The following is a 20,600-nucleotide window of genomic DNA, read 5'->3' as shown; positions in this document are numbered from 1 at the left end:
AAGAGTATGTGGTAATCTCATGATAATTGAACAACATAGTCTACTATGCACTCCCTACGATGCAATATTGTTTCATGTCACAGCATGATGCAAGTGACATGAGCCTTAGAGCAGAGGACAAAGGCAGGGAATGACCTCCGAAATTCCATATCAAAGCATATGCCCTCTCACCCTAGGCACATTTGGCTAACCTGAGACATTTACCCATATTACGAAGGTAAGCCTAAGTACATCATCATTGTGAGTGGGGACAAGCTTCAAATGTTTCTCACTACAAATGGAGTTGAGCCTAACTACATCATACAAGTGTAAAACCATGTTTGTGGACATAGAGAAAGAACTGCAGGTGTGTGGATATGATATTTGATTAAGTGGCTTCAAGTGCTATATTTTTGTATGCCCAAAAAGGACTCCAGAAGGAAATGAAGGAATTCTCCCGACAATGTTTAATTAACTCCAAACCAAGAGACCGGAAGATCACCAGTGTTCCCGGAAGGGGCACTGCATGTGTTGCCGGGTTGACTGAAATTCTTGAGGTCCATACACACAAATGATTGTGGAACATAGGCTGACAACAGAATTGAAGAGTGAGGCCATACAGCTCAGTCAAGGCCACGAAATTCTCACATATAGTTTTTATTGCCAAAAGAGCTAAATGCCACCACTAGATTTTACAAACTTTTAGGCAGAATATATACAATGATGTATGCCTAGTCTAAGAATCCTGTGGGTATGTTAACTGGATGGCCGCCGGAAAGTAAGGTGGAGTCAAGCTCTACACTAGAGCATAAAACAAAGAAATGGTCACATCTATTAGTTGGCCTGGATATGTGTAAGTATCAATGCCACTGTAGCTTCTTAAGGCAGTTACCCTGCACTCTAATCACCTGGGTAAGCCAATATGTCTGAAAGAATGGATAACAAGAAAGATATCCAAATAGCTTTATTTGGGGGAGTTGATCGTCAGCAAATAAAGATAGTACATAAGCCAAATAAAATGCATTAAAACGCACCACTTCTAGTGGTGGTGGTAATGTGTTAGACCTGTTGACAACTGGAGATGTAAATACTAGATTATGAGCCTCTGAAAGGCAGGGTCTAGGTCTTTCACTTCTGTAGAGCCAACATTTAGCACAAAGCCTGGGAAGCAGTCAAATGCTCAGTAAGTATTTAAATGAATGAACAAATGAATGAAAAAGAGTAAAAAACAAGTAAGCCCAGGGTCCAGCATTCAGTAACAGGAAAACAGGCTGTTTCTTTCCAACTAACCAAGGAAAGCGTGAGCGGGGAAAGGCTGTGTAAACACCAATGGCAGCCACAAATCAAAGAGCAGAGCAGGGGGAATCACAGTCTGACAAAGAGAGTTCTCCAGCCCTGTTCCCTTTTAACCAGACTCCCCCGTACCTATACCACATCCCATCACGGCATTACTTTCAAATCCACAAGACAGCAGCAGTGACAGTAACACCCTGAGCTCGTTAACGATCACAACCCTCTGAGCTACCCGAGCACAGCGAAGGAGAGACAGGAAAGTTTTACAAGATAAATGGGGAGGCAGCATTTCTGAGGCCTCCCTTTTAAAAGGGGTGGGGAGGAAGGGTGTGTACATAGGGAGTGGACATACTTACTGACTTCCACCTAGGTGCCCCATTAGGCCAATATTTTGCAAAACCAGGTGTGTGCAATTTGCTTATTAAAGTTCTCACCCTGGGGCAACTGACAAGACTCATCAGTCCTGGGAGATGTGTGCTATGACCCCAAGGCAAGTTAAAGCATATCCAGAATATTTTAAGCTAGAAAGAGAATCTTTCTGTTAAAGTGAAAGGGGATCATTCTGCTGAAACAACTAAGAGGAAAAGGAATTAAAAGTAGTTTGTTCCCAGTTTTGTGTAGAAATTGTACCATTATCTTCCAAAAACAAAGGCTCAAGGTTAGATTGAGGTTCCAGAAGGAACATGGGAAAGGTTTGTAATCGATGATTCTATAAATGGTGGCACTTCAGAAGGAAATATTCCAGCAGAGGGTAAAAGCTCCAAGGTGGCCTACCTTGCCTACTTCCTAAGAGGTCCAAGAGTTAACACTTTTGAACACCAGGATCTTAGAAATCTAGGTTAACTCTCTCTCATTATTAGCTAATACGGTGGGAAGAGTGACAGATGTGGAGTAGCCAATGGCAACAGACCACAGTGGCATTGCATATAAGGAGCTATCTGATACTGAAGACGCCAAAAAAGAGCCCCAGTTATGTTTTCCAAACTGGCCAAGATGGGCAAATGGATGCAACTGAATGGGAAATGACAGTAGCTTTTTCTATGCTGTTATCAATAGCATTCATCTCAAATTAGACGTTAACAGACTGCTCTACCAGTGAAACATAGCTTCCTCCCTGCCAAACACTAACCCTATTCAGGGCAAAGTATTGTCAGTTCGTACATAAAAAGATAACCATGACAGAGCTCTGGTGGTAAATCTAAATCCACATTTGGCCAGGCGTGGTGGCTCACGCCTGTAATCCCAGCACTTTGGGAGGCCGAGGTGGGCGGATCACGAGGTCAGGAGATCGAGACCATCCTGGCTAACACGGTGAAACCCTGTCTCTACTAAAAATACAAAAAATTAGCCGGGCGCGGTGGCGGGCGCCTGTAGTCCCAGCTACTGGGGAGGCTGAGGCGGGAGAATGGCGTGAACCCGGGAGGCGGAGCTTGCAGTGAGCCAAGACAGCGCCACTGCACTCCAGCCTGGGCGACAGAGGGAGACTCCGTCTCAAAAAAAAAAAAAAAAACCCACATTTACAGAACAGCTATCATGTACCTAGCACTGGGCTGGACAACCACGAACTCATGGCATGCTTTAGACTGCCAGGCACATTTATCTCCCACATTCATCTTCACAACAGCTTGTCTTTGGAAGTAGAAAGGGTTCCAAAATTACACTTGTGAGGGTCGTGTTACGAGAAAATTTATTATCAGTCTTTCTTTCTAAATGTACTACATAAACTATGTAACGATAACCCAAAAAGTCCTTTTTAATCACAGTTTCATCATTCTATTTGAAATCTAGAGATTCTAGTATGTTGCAAGGCAATCATGACCCCTGTGAATTCAACAATAAACAGTTCATTTGTCTCATTAAAGTAAGAGAGAGAAATGAAAGAAATAGATGTATATACAATGTGGGTTTAGCTTTCAAGATCCAGAGGGTGTTTGTGCTACTAAACAACTTCAGTACCTTGAGCAAGTCCCTTAAATATTCTTGGATTCAACTTCTCTGGCTATAAGATAACATTAAATAAATAACCTCAAAGGTTCCTTCTAGTTTTATTGTAACAAGTAGGAAACCTGTCAGGAAGTATCTTGGAATACTGATGGTCAGGGAACCAAGGTTCCAGTTGGGCTCTGTATTATCCTGGGCAAATTATGACCTTTGTGAAACTGTTTTTTTACTTCCATTTACGGAGGGAGAGGATTTAGTAGATGGCCTAGGAGGATGTAGGCAAGGAAAAGCCAGCTGTGGATAACATGTAAGAACAACATGTTAGAAGATGGTGGTGAAACAGATGAATGACTCCTCAGCCTTATCAGGGTTAGACAATACCAACAATGCAGAAAGACAGCTCTTCATGATAGGTTATAAAACTTATGGTGAAAACCTTATCATTCGTTCAAACTGCTACTCAACAACTTAGTTACCCTGGATAAATCACCTGGACAAGCTATTCTGAATGAGATTCTCTGCCCTTGACTAAATATTCTCTTTTTTGTTTGAAAACATTTGGAAATAGGATGTCTTCATGAACACCAAGGGAGAAAGTGTTTTGGTAAAGAGTAAGGCTGTAATTTTAAGTCACATAATTGTAAGGGACAGCAAGTATAGGGAAGTGCCACCGCCTGTCATTTACCCTCTCCCGCCTATTGCAGACTTCTCTGCTTGATCTCCACACTCTTTTCCAACAAGCCTAGACAAGGCACAGAATACTCAAAGTGGAGCTCCAGGCATTCTCCACCAATCAATCAAAATTGGCACGAGAAATAGAAGCTATCTGCCAACACTGTTGTAGTGGAATAAGCATGGATCACCAGGGCAGAAAACTGAGATTCCATTTCAGCCTTCCTTAACTAACTTCCTACATTGTGGACTTTGGACACATCATTTCGGCCTTTCCAGAGCTGTAAAATGAAGGGGTTAAGTGGGATGATTTCCTAGGTCCATATAACCAGTTTCTTCACATTGACTGCGGATGACAGGAACTCCTTCCTTTTCAGACCCTATCTCTTCTATTTTTTTTTGTAGCTGACATTGTTGTATATTTGAGGATGAAGATTTCAAATGTGCTCACAGCCTATGTCTGGATCCTCAGGGTGGCATCCTGGCATTTTATTTTTAAAACCAGGATCTAGTATCATTGCCAACATGCAGTGGCTTGAATCCTGAGAGTTGGATACCCTTGAGTCATTATCAACTTTCGAAATAGGCAGCACATTCACACAGCTAACAGAAAGACACTTCAAACTTTAAAATAATTTTGGATCTACATAAACATACCCGAGTCATGAAAAGACAGAGAAAGTTTAAAGAGCGGTCCAGTGAGGTAACAATCCCAGCCACCTTCTTAACCACCCCACCCATACTTTTCTTTTTTACTAAGTCAGTAGTGCTCAATGAGTCATTATGTGGCTACCACCTATCAGGCTAAGGCCAACAAACCCACTTCTTGGGTATGAGTTACCTCTTGATTATTATTTAATAAAATACAAACTGTTCTAGTTTGTTATTTTATTTAAAATAGGCATCACACATTTTTTTAAGGCTACCTTGAGCATACGTTACCTTTTCCTGGGGAAAACAAAAGGTCCCGTCTATCTAGATGAGGAAATATCCAAAGAGCAAATAATTATGAGAACATGACTCTCTCTGGCATCCTCCCCTTCTCTCCAAGTGGTTTATGTGATGACAGGGAATAGGGATAGAGGAACTGGAAACTCTTAAGAATCAGGTGGGCTCCAAAACATCAAGCAGTCCTCAACATCAGTCCCATGTGCAAGATAGCCACTTCAAGTTGTCCTTGTTCTAAAGTATTGATGGTAGCATGAGCTCTGCACCATACGCCTAAAGGGTGACCTAATGCTGAGTTCTGCTGGGGCAGCTGGAACTGGACAGGATTGTTTGCCACAGTGATCTGAGTCACTTCTCAGCAACATCTCAGGGTTAACGAGATCACATGTTCAGCTGCTACTTAAAGCCTTGGAGGCACTTCAACCTCTTAACTTGGGTAAGCATTAGGAACCTAGTAGGTAGTGTCCAACTCCTCAAAATAACTTTAAAGAGACTATACTCCCTTTCTTGAACCTTCTAAGCATGGCAAGGACACAACCAAGAACCATAGGTTCTTGGGCCATGACTGCTGCTTTCTGTTACTAAAAAATTACTGTCAACCAGACAAGTTTTCTCAAATTATTTTCTTTTTTTACTCAATTGTTTCTTCTCTTCTACTTCTAAAACAACATTCTTTTCATTCCCATGAGGCTCTTAAAGTTAGAAGGAAAGTGAAGAAAGATTAAATTCTCTTAATAACATTTATTCTAGAGGCACTTCCTTTAATGTGTATGGAGAGTTTAATGGTAGTAGTGATAGTTGTTTTAGGAGTAGACAACATGTAAAGAAAATAAATAAATTCCTTGCATTTTCTCGGGAAGCTGAAGTGTCTGACCTGCCAAATTTTGCAACAGGGCCATTTTCCTTTTTATTGAGATTAAAGCAGAAATCTCTCTAGAAAGGTTATGTTGAACACATACATTGCTTTGAAGCAGAATCTTCACCTCTCCAGGTTACTTCTTATCTTTTGAAGAAACATCTACTGAGCTGGTTCAGTCATTCACTAATAAGCATTGACGATCAGCTACACATCAGGCATACTATTAGACCCTAGACCGTGTTGATCCTCTAGCCAAGGTTACTCTAATTTACAACTAGGTCAGTTAGCAGTGGCCCAATATCAGAAGCAACAGCTTCAAACCAGGCCAGGCGGGAAGCCATATGGAACAAGTCCTCGGTCAACAAGTGCATCTCTTATTGTCAATAGAAAAAACAAACAAACAAACAAAAAAACCAAAAATGTACTTGGGTGAATTCATAGCAATTTCTTTGTATACAGAAATCAACATAATGTGTTTCCTTTGTTTCTGCCAAATATATTAATATGAAAAAATTGCGTCCAATTTAACTGATGAATGACAGATATTCTGTTTCCACTGCCTCCATGGTGGGAGGAAGGGGACAGGGCAGAGGTGGATGGTGGTGGGTTGCAGTATGTAGCCTGTCACTGAGATGACATTTCCCAAACCTAAATCACTCAGTATCCAGTAACCACAGTAGTGAGTAAATCACTCAGTATACCGTACCCTTAAGGTGCTCTGAAGGTACTAAATTCCTAGAGAAGAAAAGACGAAAGCCTATTCCATAGCTCAAATTATTAGCAGCCACAAATATCAAGTTCTGACAGCAACTCTTTTCCTTTTCCTACTTCCTGCATGTCAACCCTTCAAGCACAGTGGCTGCTTCTTCCTCCCTTCCTTAATGATACCAAGACCAGTGGCTCCCAAACCTGGCTTCTAAGAATAAACATTCTAGGCTCCTACCCTAGACCTAATGAATTCCTCTCCTGTGGTAGAACCTGAAAGTCTATTTTTAATAAATCCCTTTTTGTTTCTAAGTTCTCAGAATAATTCTGAAGATCAGCCTGATTTAGGAATCACTGCCGCATACCACAAGTTTATGGTGATTTAAAAAGAAAACTTTTTAAAAGGGAGCTGTCCACCCTTCCCCCACCATATATACACACTTGTGGTTGCTTAAACATTTTTTTATGAGCAATGAAGACAGCATAACAGCTTCCTCTATTGCCACCCAAATATCCAGCAATTAGCAGACTAGACCTACAGATTCTTCACATTCTGAAGCTGTTAAAACAAACACTTGTGTGCCTGGTGTAGAGTTTGCTCACCAGCCCCCATGACTTGCGTAGGCTCCCCTGTCCATCTAAATGAACAAGCCAGGGCTGCTGATTCCAGGTAGAAGGATAAATAAGCCAAAGGAGCCTCAATCTTAGCTCTGAACCACATCCAAACTTCAGAGGAAAAGATTTACTAATCCCCTGTTTACAATACAAAAATAATAACACAAAAACAAAATCACCTGCCATTAGCCAACTCTAATCTAATCTTTCCTTGCAGTAATAATTTTACTTAGGGTACTTCAACACTAACCTTGGCCTAGCATGCACTGAGAAATGAACTAACGACGCAGGCCTTATGTATACGGTATTCTGGGGGAAAATGCAACTCCTTAGAATGAACTGGGATAAAATGTGAGGATTAAAATCAGAATTAGCAAACAGGATCATGAGGAGAAAAGTCTTTTCATTTTCCATCCACACACTATTCTGTCTTCACTGGGCCAGCATTAATATGGTCTCTGCTTTAGAAAGGCTTTGACTTTCCTGCTATTATCCTAGTCTTGCTTTAACACATACTTTATATTAGAATGCGTTCCAGGAAGCATATGGCATTAGAACTAGGTCAACCATTAACCAAATAACAGGAAACTGCTCTGCAGCGCACACCCTTCAAAAGCTTGCTTAATGAGCTGGCTCTTCAGAATATGTCCTTCAGTGAGGTTGGGACTAACAGGACCCATGGGTTTCTTTAATACTGCAAGGTCACCTAATACCTAGAAGGCTTCTGCACATAGTAGACTTTCAATGACCTAAATCATTCCATTGAAATGTTCAAGAACTAAAGTCAAAGGTGAAGAAGGATGTTTTCTGAATCTGCTTGACCATCTTCAAAGAACATGACTATCATCCTGGTTCCGTTGCTTCATCCTTCCAATTTTGTTAAATTGATAGGAAACACTATATACTCATCATTTTTTTCCATAACATTTTTCTCTATATTCCTTGAGGCTTCCATACCACCAATTTACCCTACAAAATACATGCCACCATCCATTTAGACTTAATAGGTCAAAGAAAGTCTTGGAAAAAGACCTGTCTTCCTCTTTCACATAAAACCGCAAATGAGTTTCCTCCAGAACCAATGGCCTTGAATCACTGAATATTCGAGTTTGAATTTTTCTTATCCAATGTTTCAGACTCAATTCTATGAAATTTAACTCTATAATGCACTGAAGATCATTCAGGATCATACTAGTCAAATGTCATCCTCACATTAGTATCTTTCGAAAGCTACCAACAAACAAATTTTCCTTGGCTTCTTTAACCTAGACTGTTAGACATTCTTACTTCAAAATGTACATAATATGGATTGTAGAGATGGGTAGTTTTCTTTGATTGAGAACTTACATTAACTTTCATTTTTTAATTGAATGCTATAAATCTAGCGATGTTTCAGGCAGCAATGACTGCTCAGAAGCAACTAAGAGACTATTCTGTTTCAGATATGTAGGCATTTTTAAGGAACAGATATTTAGGAGCAACGTGACATTTTTAAAAATGCTAGGTTTGGTTTACAGACTCCATACATTTTGACTGTGTACATCTGTTTTAGGCACTGCTCAAGGCACTAGTGAACAAGGGAGACTCCGCCTGCCTTTCTGTAGCTTCTAGTCTAGTCCTGTTCAGGAACTCATTATGAAATAAATCAGTGGTTGGCCTTCAAAGTTGATCAGCTAAATTTTAACTGAATAAGATCTTTTTCCCTGAAACCAGTCAATAAGGCTGCCTGCACACCAACATGAAGAGTTGCACACTGGACTAGAAGTGACAGAAAAAAGGCTTGTAAGACATTAAAACTGTTAAGACATTTGGATTCTAGATAATCAAATAGCTAACATCTGTGCTATTCCTGGAAAATTTCAGGTTTACTATAGAGGAGTTAGTCGTGTAACAATAGTCAAAAAACCAGAACTTCATCTAAGGAATTTAATATATAATCTATTATAGAATGTTCAAGACAGCACAAACAGAGGGTAAGGTACTTTTCTTCCCTTTTATCAGATTTTGGAGTCATGTTTCATAGGGGAGCACACTGGCTTTGAAAAGCCACCATATAATAAAAAATATTGCTCAGCCTCTTTAGCCAAGAAGGTATATGTTTGTCAATTTTACCAGTACAAGCTTCAAGGAGCCCTCAATTGGGATTTCATGTAAAACTCAGGTATATTCTGACTTCTAATCAGACAGTCACTGTTTAACAGTGCTCTACCTATAATAAGTGTTTAATACAAACTCAAAGATGGGAGGAAAGAAAATTAGGATTTTTTGTGTGTCCACTATATGTCAAGCTCTGCACCAGAGATTTATTTTCATGATTTCCTTTATTCCTCAAAAGAACTTTACAAAGTGGATTTTTTTTCCAGATAGGGAAATTGGGGACCAAAGATTAAATCATGCCCTCAAGGTCACCCAGTTACTCACTGACTCTGAGGTCTACGATCTTTCCACTATACACCATGGCCCTCACCACCAAGGTCCTCACAGGCCTACCAATACTGACAGAAAAGGGTCCCCCTTCGATGTGTCCTCTGCACTAGAATCAAGTGCTCCTCCCTCATATGAGGGCACGCTGCTGCTCCCAACATAATCTCCAGGTCTAGTGTTTGAAAAGATGGTCTAGAGTTTCTCAGAGGGCCCAAACACTGATGATGGAGCAGGGTCAAGCCAGTTCCTAAGATACGAAGCAAGATGAACTCAGCAGGTCCTCCTGCCAACTGTCCTCGTCCTTACTCATCTGGCGAAGCATGCCAAGGCCTGCCTGGAATGACGCAGGAAAGGGTCACCATGGGTGATCCTATACCCCTCCAAATTGTTACAAAATAAAAGCTCAGTGCTGAGACAGGCTGGCTCCTTGAAAACCTGCCAATATTGTTTTGTAGGAATCAGAATTCTTAAAGAAACTATTTGTATCTATCAACCTCAGAGTTAAACCCAGGAGGTACAGAGTAACGTACAGGTCTAAAGGTGAAAGGTTTAGGAATCTGTGGACCCAATCCATCTTGGGAGTCCAGGTCCCCACACCGCCTACTAGACATTCCTTTTTAATTCACAAAGGAACCAAAATGTTTTACTTTTCCCTTATACCGAAGTTCTGACTACAAACACATTTAAATAGAGAAATATAGGTGAGTATCAGTTATAAAAGGCCCAACTTAAACCATTAATAAAAATATATCCCAACAACCACTCTTTCTATTCTAGCAGCTCCACAAAACTGACACCAGAAAGGCAGGATCACTGAAATTTAGAGCTACTTAACATAAACAAACACAAAGTCCACACTTGGGTTAGGAGATGTGGCTAATTTTAGATGAGTGTTTTACACGGGATGAAATGGAGCCTTGGACTTCTCACTGGTTTAATGCAGCCCTCGTACCTACATTTAGCCAACACCACCTCAAAGTTTTCTCAACTATGGAAAACAAGTGGTAAGGTAGCTGAAAGAAGGAATTCATTTCTGCACTGTTAAGTTCTCACAGGCAAACCGTTCAGTCTGTCCAGCTCCTGGACTGCACAGGCCCAGACAGAATCATGAGCTGATGCCGAGAAGATTTCAGCATTCGAGAATATCTGAAGAGTCAGGCTTTGCAGTGCTTCCACTGATCAGCATCTGAGGCAAGTTTTCATTCAAGAGAGGCTGTGAAAATCCTCCTGAGCGGGCGGCAGAAATTGAGAGGGCTCTTGGTGGTTACGAGCAACTCTGTTTGTCCCATTCCTAGGAAAGCTCTGGAATACTCCATGCCTTGAATGCATATAGAACACAGTCTCAGATATCAGAAACAATTCAACTATCATGTTCAACTGCTACAAGGATCCACGATTCCAAGAGTCAGTGAGTTGCTGTCTCTCCCTTTAACACAGCTGTGAAGTCCACTGAATATCCAGCCAAGTGTACTTGTGAATTTCTTCCATTCTCATGCCAGTGAGAGGACCTGGTTTCAGCCTAGTGGTATGATGTACTTGCTCATCAGCTTTCAGGTTTAACAAGGGAAAACAATCTACCCCTCAAATTGTAGAAGCTTTCTTTCCAGGGGAACTAGACAATCCTGATGGCTCTCTCCAGTTACATAGCAATTATATAATTGCTAAGCTTCTGCAGAATCACTGGAACCATTCTGCAGGCTTCTACCAACTACAGCTGCAGCACAATGTTCCGAGATGATTGCAGGCTTTGAATGGATGGCCGGTCTCAAATCTGAGCACAAAGGGACATACAATGGGATTCCATCTCAAGCACAAAGATGCTCCTGCCTAATGAAGCCCTTTCTCCTCCTCCCAGTCTGTGCAGTAAACTCTTTCCTTTGCCCGCCCTACATGTGTGTGGAATGTGGTTTACTCTGTTTATGCTGACAGGTTCCAAAAGAGGCAGAAAAATCAGCTGAAGTTTTGCCATGGACCATGCACAAGATAATCATTTAACACATAATGTGAAAGCTCCAGAAGAGGACAAGAGACAAGGTGGGGGGTTGGGGGGGGGGGTGGAAAGCATCTCTCTAGGCTTCCTGCACTGGCATGAAATGACTGCTTCCCTTCCTTCTGCCAGCTCCAATCCTTCATGTTGACATTACACATCCTGTACTGTAGATCCACCCCCATGCTGCTGCTTGCCCAGCTGAATTATCTCCTGCGTCACAGCGGTGGTAACAGAACTGCTGGCTCGGCAGACCTGAAAGCACCATTTCAATGCTTAATGCATTCAGCAACTGGACACATTACCAGTGCGTCAGGGCTGGTTTGTGGCCCTCTCAGCAGCCATGCAATACTTGACCTAACCTTCTGCTAACCAGATGGTCTGTTTGCCTCTTGGGACCAAACCATTAAACTTTACTTTATTAAATTCTATCCAAATGTGGGGACAGTTTACAGCAGCATGTCTGGTTCATCTCCAACAGGGTTGCTAAGATGAAAATGACCTAAAAATAACTGGAAACTCTACTTCACACCAACAGAGAACAAGATATTTTGGAGTAAATATTTAAATCATCTGCCAGATTACGAACCACAGCAGCACTGACTATATGGTTAGCAGATTATATTGTAAATATATACACACAAAGACGTAGAAATGAATGCGTCTAAACAGGAATCCACTACCCACAGCCTAAGCCACTCTTCACCATCCCCTGGCTCCAGGCTATTTGAATGTGGCTGAGGACACCTATCTCCATCATAATCACTCAATTACCAAAACAAAGAGCCTAACACAACTGTGATAGAGAGATCTCATATCCCCTGGGTTTGACCACCTAGGCATACTGTAGCCGTGCTTAGTACTCACTCAAAAGGAGGAGCTCAGTAAGTGTTCAATGAATGAATAGACGTATGGGCACATATTCCTTAAATAAACAGCTTCTATAAAACACATGAAGATGAAGACACTAAATTATTCCCAACTCTATCATCCCACAACTGCTAACTAAGCATGCAAAACCAGGCATTGGATGAATGGCAAGAGCATGCTATCTGTACCAGAGGCATTGGGTGGCCCCTAATTGATCATTGCAAATGAACTGTAGAGGTGGCCATTTATTGGGCCCCTGGCAGGGTGCTGAATGCTTTACATACATTATGCCTCTCAGGCTTCACCAGAAAGAGAATTCCACTTTAAAGATAAGAAACTGGAGCAGAGGAGCATTATGAGCTTGACCCAGGTTCACAAAGCTAGGAAGTGGCAGGCAGGGGAGTGAATTCAGGTCATACCCCAAAGCCAATCACTTTCCCACTACTCTGTAGTCACAAATAAGCAAGGATCCTACATGTCACGAACTGAACACATGTGACAGTAGCATTCCCAAATACATCTCTTAAGGAATTAAACAACTGGACAACCTTCCCACTCCCAGTCTTTTAGGGGTCCTAGGGAGTCTGGGGTTCAGCTCCTACTCTTTCATCCCATATTTCTTACTGTATTGAGGGCATTCTGTACTAATAACCACTGCCACAGCCACAGCTACATCTCTACTCCTTTAGTTTTGAGTTCTACCCTTTGAAGACCAAAAATCTCTCATTTAGGAGAATCCTAGAGATTTGAACACCAGTAAATAAACACAAGGTTTTTCTTTCCTCCTCAAATAGCTCTGGACAAAGTTAGAGTGGCAACTCTAAAGTTTATTTATAATTAAAAAATAATAACATTCTGGCTGGATGCAGTGGCTTACACCTGCAATCCCAACACTTTGGGAGGCCAAGGTGGGCAGATCACTTGAACTCCTGTTCAAGACCAGCGTGGCCAACATGCTGAAACCCCATCTCTACTAAATATACAAAAAATTAGCCAGGCATGGTGGTGCATGCCTGTAGTCCCAGCTACTCGGGAGGCTGAGGTGGAGGAATCACTTGAACCCAGGAGGCGGGGTTACAGTGTGCTGAGATCATGCCACTGCACTCCAGCCTGGGCAACAGCGCAAGATCTTGTCTCAAAAATAGTAATAATAATGATAATAATAATAACAACAACATTCCAATGACATATTTATTTCTCTGGAAATTTCCCAAATGTAAAAAAAAAAAAAACATCATGAGTACTTTGCTTGTACAGGTGAAAAATCACTATATGGTTTTACCAAAGAACCACTTACATGTTCTTCATCTTTCCCACTAACATTCACACCACCACCACCACACCACCACCACCACACCACCACCACCATACCACCACCACCACCAATAAAGCTACCAATGAATGTCCTTTTGGCTAGACCCAAGAAGGTAAGTCTGGTTAGGCCCTACCAACACCATTCCACGTTTTCTACATTTTAAAATATCATCTACCCTTAAAACACTCTAAAATTAGTCTCCTTACCCATGAGGTCTCAAAGCATCTGATATTATAGTACATTAGTAAGACCAAGTAGATGTGGACTATTGAAATAAACATTTGCACAGAGAAAACCAAAGCATTTCTAAGCCAGGCTATGGGGCAGTCCTCAAACTGGCTAAGAGATATGTATGTGAGTAGAGCAACAGTGAGGCAGACAACATTTATATAAACAGCACAGCCAATATTTTCTCTGCAATAAGGACAATTTTCTTCGACATATCATTTTTGCCAGAATGATACCAAACAATAGGAACAGTAATAACATCTTTCTTCTGAAAAGCTCAGAAAACTTCATGTTTATTAAAAATTGTTCCCCTACAACACTCCAGGGAATAGCTCTGCAAGGTCAGGTTGAAGGCGTTGTTACCATATAAATGTACTTTTTCCAAGAGGAAATGGCATCATTCTCGGGTAGTTTACAAGCTCCTACTGAATGCACACACAGCAATACAGAGTGCTGCTTCATCCACAGACCATCAGTTGAAGATGTAATAAAGTCTAGCTGGGAATGGACAACTGCAGCAAAGACTACTCATCAGTAAAGGGACACACAGCACAAAATTAAACAAGCAGGATTCCAAAAGCTGACTTTAAGACCAAGAACAAAATACCTAATATACTGACCATAGATAAATGGGGCAAAGCCCTGGAGAAGATCTCTGCCTCAGTTTCTCTATCAGTGAGGAAGGAAGAAACTATCACTTTCTTCCTTCCTGGCCATTATGAGCCAGGACTCTTAGACACATATTATTTTTTAATCCTTATGTTAGTTCTACAGATTCAAATTACAATAATTCCTATTTTACTGGGTAGGAAATCATGGGGACAGAAAGGATAAATGACTTACTCAAGGTCCCACAGCTAGTAATGGACAGAGACAAATTTCAACCTCAGCTTGTGTGGCCCCAAAGAGTATACTCCACCTACTACACATCACTTTCTTAACAGAGACCCCTGCACAGAGAACTGCATTTTCACCCCAGAAATTCTAAGAGATGACTATTTGCACTCTTGATGTTTTAGAGAAAAATAAGTGCCTAGAGAGTAACTATCTATCTATCTTTCTCTTTGTATAGAGATACATGTGTGTACATATACATACATATACATATATACACATATAAAGCAATATATACAGTAGCTAAGTTCCTAGTTGTTCTTTAGATGGATGAATTGCTCTGAAGTTCAGCCATGGTGTGCAAGTTTTAAGTGCATTATTTTCCCATATAACTGCATGTCAGAAAGGGAAGCCTGCCAAATGACAATCTGGCCCAGTGATTCACGATGTCACACTGACATACCCACACTGTATCACTTCTGATACAGGTTGTTGTTAGTATTTCCTGGAAATCATTGACTTCATTTGGGAGATGAACAGTAAACAATGTCCCTAGTAATGACACGTTCTTTTTTATACTAGAATACACTGGCAGCAAATTTCATAATTTGGAGGAAAGGAAGGGGTGATATAAAGTTAAAAGTTCTCGATTTACAGTTCCCTCAAATCTTAGTGATCATGTTGCTAAGGCATTATCTTAAACACAGATGACTCTCTTTTTCGTTTTAAGATTATGCCTTATAAAGTAAAAGATCTATTCAAATGAATCATATTCAATCGACTTAACAGGTTTCATGTGCTGAGGAAAATAACAATCCAGCCAATTTGGGATTTTTATTCTTCAAGATTCCTATTTGCTGATTTATGAAAGCTTTGCAGTTATACTTGACCCCTAAAAACTTAAGAATGTCTTTTTCTGTAGACACCAACACAAGCTATACAATATGTGCATGGTCACAGACAAAATAATATTGCCATGACCTTTCTACTAAGATGGGGGAAAGATCATGGAAAGGGGGCAAGAGGGGAAGAAAGAACAGGCAGAAGCACATTGGAAACATCAGATATTCACCGTTGAGAAGCTGCTTCAAATAAGATTTCTAACACTTACCTATGCTGGGGTCAATTTTGATAATTGTAGTTGATGTCTAGAAATGGGGTTATGAATATAATTATCATGAAGCAGCAATTGGGCAATCACCACCTAATTAAGCCCACTGACTAGATTATCTTGTTTTCCCCTAATAATCACCTAACATTTAACACTTGCTAATTTCAGGACCTATGGGTGATGTTCATTCATTATTAACAAGCTACAGCCACTGGTCAGAAAAAGAATGGGTGAGGTATTCTGAAACACTGAGTCAACCACGGGGCAGGGATGAATTTCAGGAACAGCTGATATCTGTTCTTCAACACCACTTCAGTTCTCAGGCCTGCAAAATTGCTCATTGGAGGCAAAGCCACGGGAGAAGATGGAATGAATGACAAAAACTTCCACACGAGTGGAAGGATACAATTCCACCTCCTTAAATACGTGCTATTTTATGTGATCTATACAATGTACTTTTTAAATTATCATGGAATCTGTCTTTGAAAATGTGGTTTTCTTTTCAAGAGAATGAATGATTCCTTTGCCAGGCCTGCATACATAAACTTTCTACGTTTACCTCCTTAGAACATATCCCAAGCTTCCTCTCCTATGGAGCCCCTCAAATTGAATGTGTTCGCAAATTCCCAGTTCTCACTGTATCCACAAAGATATATTGACCCAGTTCACCTTGTTTCCTGCAAAGCAGTTCCTGAGGGTAGCCTGGGTAGGTTTCCTCAAAGAATTAAAAGGAAAACTGAAGAAACCCATTGAGAACTGGTCTTTGAGACAGGCTGCTCTCTGAGGGATTATCCTAGAATGCTAGGCCCTACTGCCTAGGGTCACAGTTTATGCTGTCCAAGGCTGAATGGAGTCCCTATTCCTCTAAATTAGAAATTCTGCCGAGAGAACAACACGCTTCAGTTCCATTTTACTCTCTTTAACTATACAGTTCAATTGTTCACTTTATATATTTTTTCTAAGCCTTTTTTCTATTTTAGTCCTTTATCTAAGAAAATAACAGTTTTTATAAATTTGGTAGATAATGATATGGATGAGAAGTAAAAATGGATGACTCTGTGGCCTTCTCTAGTACACTTTATAAACAGGACATGTGTTTATCCTTCTACAAAGGTTTTGATTATGGGTCTGTCTGGAGACCAGAGATCAACTGGATAGATCCACAGCAAAGTTAGGATTTTATAAAACCACCACTAGTTTCTTGGGGGCTGAAGAGTCTATTCAGCAACTAATGTCCAACCACCATTTGCAGAAAAGCTACTCTCTCGGATACCGTAGGGATATCTGGATCTGCTCTATCTCCCTTAGCACAGTATGTCACTCTATTAGGGACATTTGTGCTCATCAATGAACTTCCTTACTACCTTGTAATGTTTCAGAGACAGGCAAATAAAACCAAAGCACTCATCACATCTCCATGATCTAAATAGAGCACATGGTGATCACAAAAAGGGGTGGGGGGGGGGGTATCAGCACCCACACTTTTAAGAGAATATGCACCATGTTCCAAAAATGACCATTAAAGAATAGAACTAATTTTCAAACATCTGCGTAGCTTTTGAGAACATTTCTCAGGCTGATAGTAACCAGAGCCAATACAGGGCACTGAGGTTTCAAAAGGGGCCCTATGAAGAAAAAAAGTACAACACCTTTTCTACAAAAAAAAAAGTCACCAGCAAATCTTCCTGCCATAACAGGTAGGTGGCTCCTTTTTTTCTGAGTTTGATATAATTTTAAAATGTTTATTCCCTAAAGTGTCCCCTACATGGTCTCTTGCTGTTTTTCCCTATCATCTCCTCTACAATTCAGAAAAGGGCACTCTTCAGTTAAACACACTTCCTCAAGCTATTGCAATAAGTTATATCCCTCACATCAAACAATATATTACAATTAATTTTCCATTATTCTCAGATTTCCTTCTAGAACTCCAAGGATATACTCCTGGCATAAGCAACTGGAAGAGATAAACCATCAAGAACATAAGCTATTAGCAGACTAAGTAATAACCAAGGCCGGGTCCCATCAGCTGAGAGCCAGGCCTCTGGAGGCAGTCCCCACTCCATGTGAATCCTGGCTCCCCCACTCTGCAGCCTCATGACTTTGGCTAAATTACTTTACCTCCCTAAACCTCAGTTTCCTCTACCCTATGAACAGTCCCTGGTTCATATTAAATGTTAGAAAAAAATAAAAACTGTTGTCCAGTATTAACTATGAGTCAGTCCACGAGGGAAGACAGCATTTTTTAAGGTCCTATGTGGTATTCCCACTGTATAGAGTTGGCAGATTTTTTTGATGAAGCAATCATATTTATTTTCTATTGTTCTTACCCAATATTAGAACAGACAATATTCAATTGACAGCAGAAAGGGGGGAAGTTCTTGCAACTGAACTCTGATATTTAAATTAAAATGGTCTTTTCTGAGGCCGGGCATGGTGGCTCATGCCTGTAGTCGTAGCACTTTGGAAGGCCGAGGCAGGCAAATTGCCTGAGCTCAGGAGTTCGAGACCAGCCTGGACAACACAGTGAAACCCCGTCTCTACTAAAATACAAGAAATTAGCTGGGCATGGTGGCTTGTGCCTGTAGTCCCAGCTACTCGGGAGGCTGAGTCAGGAGAATTGCTTGAACCTGGGAGGCAGCAGTTGCTTAAGTGGAGATCGTGCCACTGCACTCCAGCCTGGGAGACAGAGCAAAACTGTCTCCAAAAAGAAAAGAAAAAAGAAAATGGTCTCTTCTACAAAGACTCCCTTCCCACTTATTGTTATCAAATACTAATTAGTCTTCAGAGAAGACTATTTAAGATAGAAACCACTGAAGAGAAAAGATTCTGGGTGATAAGTACTTGTAGCTGGTATCTATCTTTGGTCATCTTCAGCTATAACCCAGCATTCAAATTCAAATTCGTTGTACCCCAAACGAAGGACCCTCCATCAGGCCCATGGCAATCTGGGTTGAATGATTGGTGCTCAATTGCTGACTAATTAGTCATAACACAGAGGGATGATGTAATTAGGGATTAGAATGGCTAAACATTCTGGACCACAGTGGCCTTATTTTGGATTTTAAAATGCTGGGACTGGAAGGACAGACCAGCCTGTGACGCTTGGCTCAAGTCAATGGCTGAAACCCAAACTGACGCCAGGTAGTAGTCATAGTCCATTCCTTTCCCCTCTGAAAAGGCATGTCTTTGTTCTTCACTTCTTCTAACACCCAGGGTGTAGGTAGAGAAGCTCTATGGATCACTTCAGAGAGGACTATCACATTTTCTGTCCATTAATAATGCAGCTGTTTTCTGCTGTGCTCTATTCTCTACTTTGTTCATTTTCCAGGAAAATCTCCACCTAGGCCTACTTAACCAGTTCCCTTGAGTTTCCATCTGTCCTTTATCAGAAAGGCTGTAATTGTAACCCCAAAGTCACATAAATTGTCCTCCAAACCCAATTCTATTTTTTACAATAGGAACTGGCCAAAGAATGTGTATCTGAGCACTGGTCTTCATATTTCACGTGTTAGGTACCAAATTACAAGGTCTTTTTCTACTTGCTATAATTGCTTTCTTAAAAGCAATGCCTTACTTCTTCCTGTAGGATCTTCCCAGTGGACAGACTTCTTCAATTTGGCTAGTCAATTATTTTCCTGCTTCTCTTCTTTTCCTTCTCCCATCCAACCAGTCACTCCTTCCCAGCAAATTTCCACTATAAAATTACAGCAATGCTTTAGCCTACTTTCCTGTTAGCTTTAACAACCTTGTCTATTTTCTACTTGTGCTGATGCTACTGTTTGCTTTTCTGACAGGCTAATCCACGTATCCTTTCAAGGCCTAACTTCCCTACCATGACAGCAGCTGGAGCTCTAATTCACAGGTGCCTTCCAAAGCTTTTCATTAGCAATAGAAATGAGATGGTTTAGAAACTCATTTCTTAATCTGCAGGTGAGTATTGGAACCTTTGTGCAGCAAACATCTTTCAAGTATCCCACATTGTGCCACTGAACAATTATTTTTGGAGGAATAAGTACAATGTTAAGGCACATTTGCAGTGTTAACGGGGAGAATTTTCCCTTAGAGGACATCGGCTCCCAGCCCCCAGCCTCTGGCATTTCCCAGTTCAAAAGAGAAACACTCAGCTGACATGAGCAAAACTGAAGAATAATGGCATTACCTTCTTAAATCTGAACAGGAAAAAGAAGAATTCCAAAATTTGGAGGCCTTAGCGTGTGTTCTGGTTCAACTGCTCAGACGAGAACTTAGAGTGAGTTTGGCCTTCCCCAGCTGGGCTCTGTGGCGGCTAAGCTCTCTCCACAAATCCTGGGCTTTATTACTTCTGACACAGTTGTCTCACCTGGGCCTACAGCTCCTTTTGTGCTCCAAGCAAGCTGAACCCAAAGGTAAGACTTCGCTTCCTCATCTTGGGCAAATGCTTAATTTCCTACTAAGTGATCCTAAAACATTTTAATCAGGATCTATTGGTTCCTAGTAGAATTTTCTCCATTTTTCCTAGTGTGGTCTTTGTTAAAATTTGTCTATGTGAAGGTCTAGCAAATAACTTCCTGAATTACACAGTTCTCATCTTCAAGTATTTATTTTTTGAACAAATAAGTACCTGTCAAACTTCCTTTCACCCTAAAGAACAGGGCCTACTCTTTGAATAAGGTTGGGGGTAAGATGTGGACAGGCGCAGCACAAGTATTTTATTAATATCCAGAAGCAAAATGCAGTGAACTGAACAAGCAAACACATGAAAGCAAGGAAATCAATACCAAAATACCCATGACCTGGCACACAAAAAAAACCTTCCCTCCAAGAATAACTCAAGAAAAAA

The 20,600-nt window shown here is 40.9% G+C and overlaps 1 protein-coding gene across 10 annotated transcripts in view; it reads right to left on the bottom strand.

The window, feature by feature from the left end:
* ZNF462 (zinc finger protein 462) overlaps window positions 1-20,600 on the bottom strand; it is a 153,998-nt gene that overhangs the window by 123,334 nt on the left and 10,064 nt on the right. The gene's annotated exons all lie outside the window — the stretch shown is intronic.

This window comes from Gorilla gorilla, chromosome 13, assembly GCF_029281585.2.
Source record: "Gorilla gorilla gorilla isolate KB3781 chromosome 13, NHGRI_mGorGor1-v2.1_pri, whole genome shotgun sequence".
Classification (NCBI taxonomy): domain Eukaryota; kingdom Metazoa; phylum Chordata; class Mammalia; order Primates; family Hominidae; genus Gorilla; species Gorilla gorilla.
This window is presented reverse-complemented; position numbering and strand designations above follow the sequence as displayed.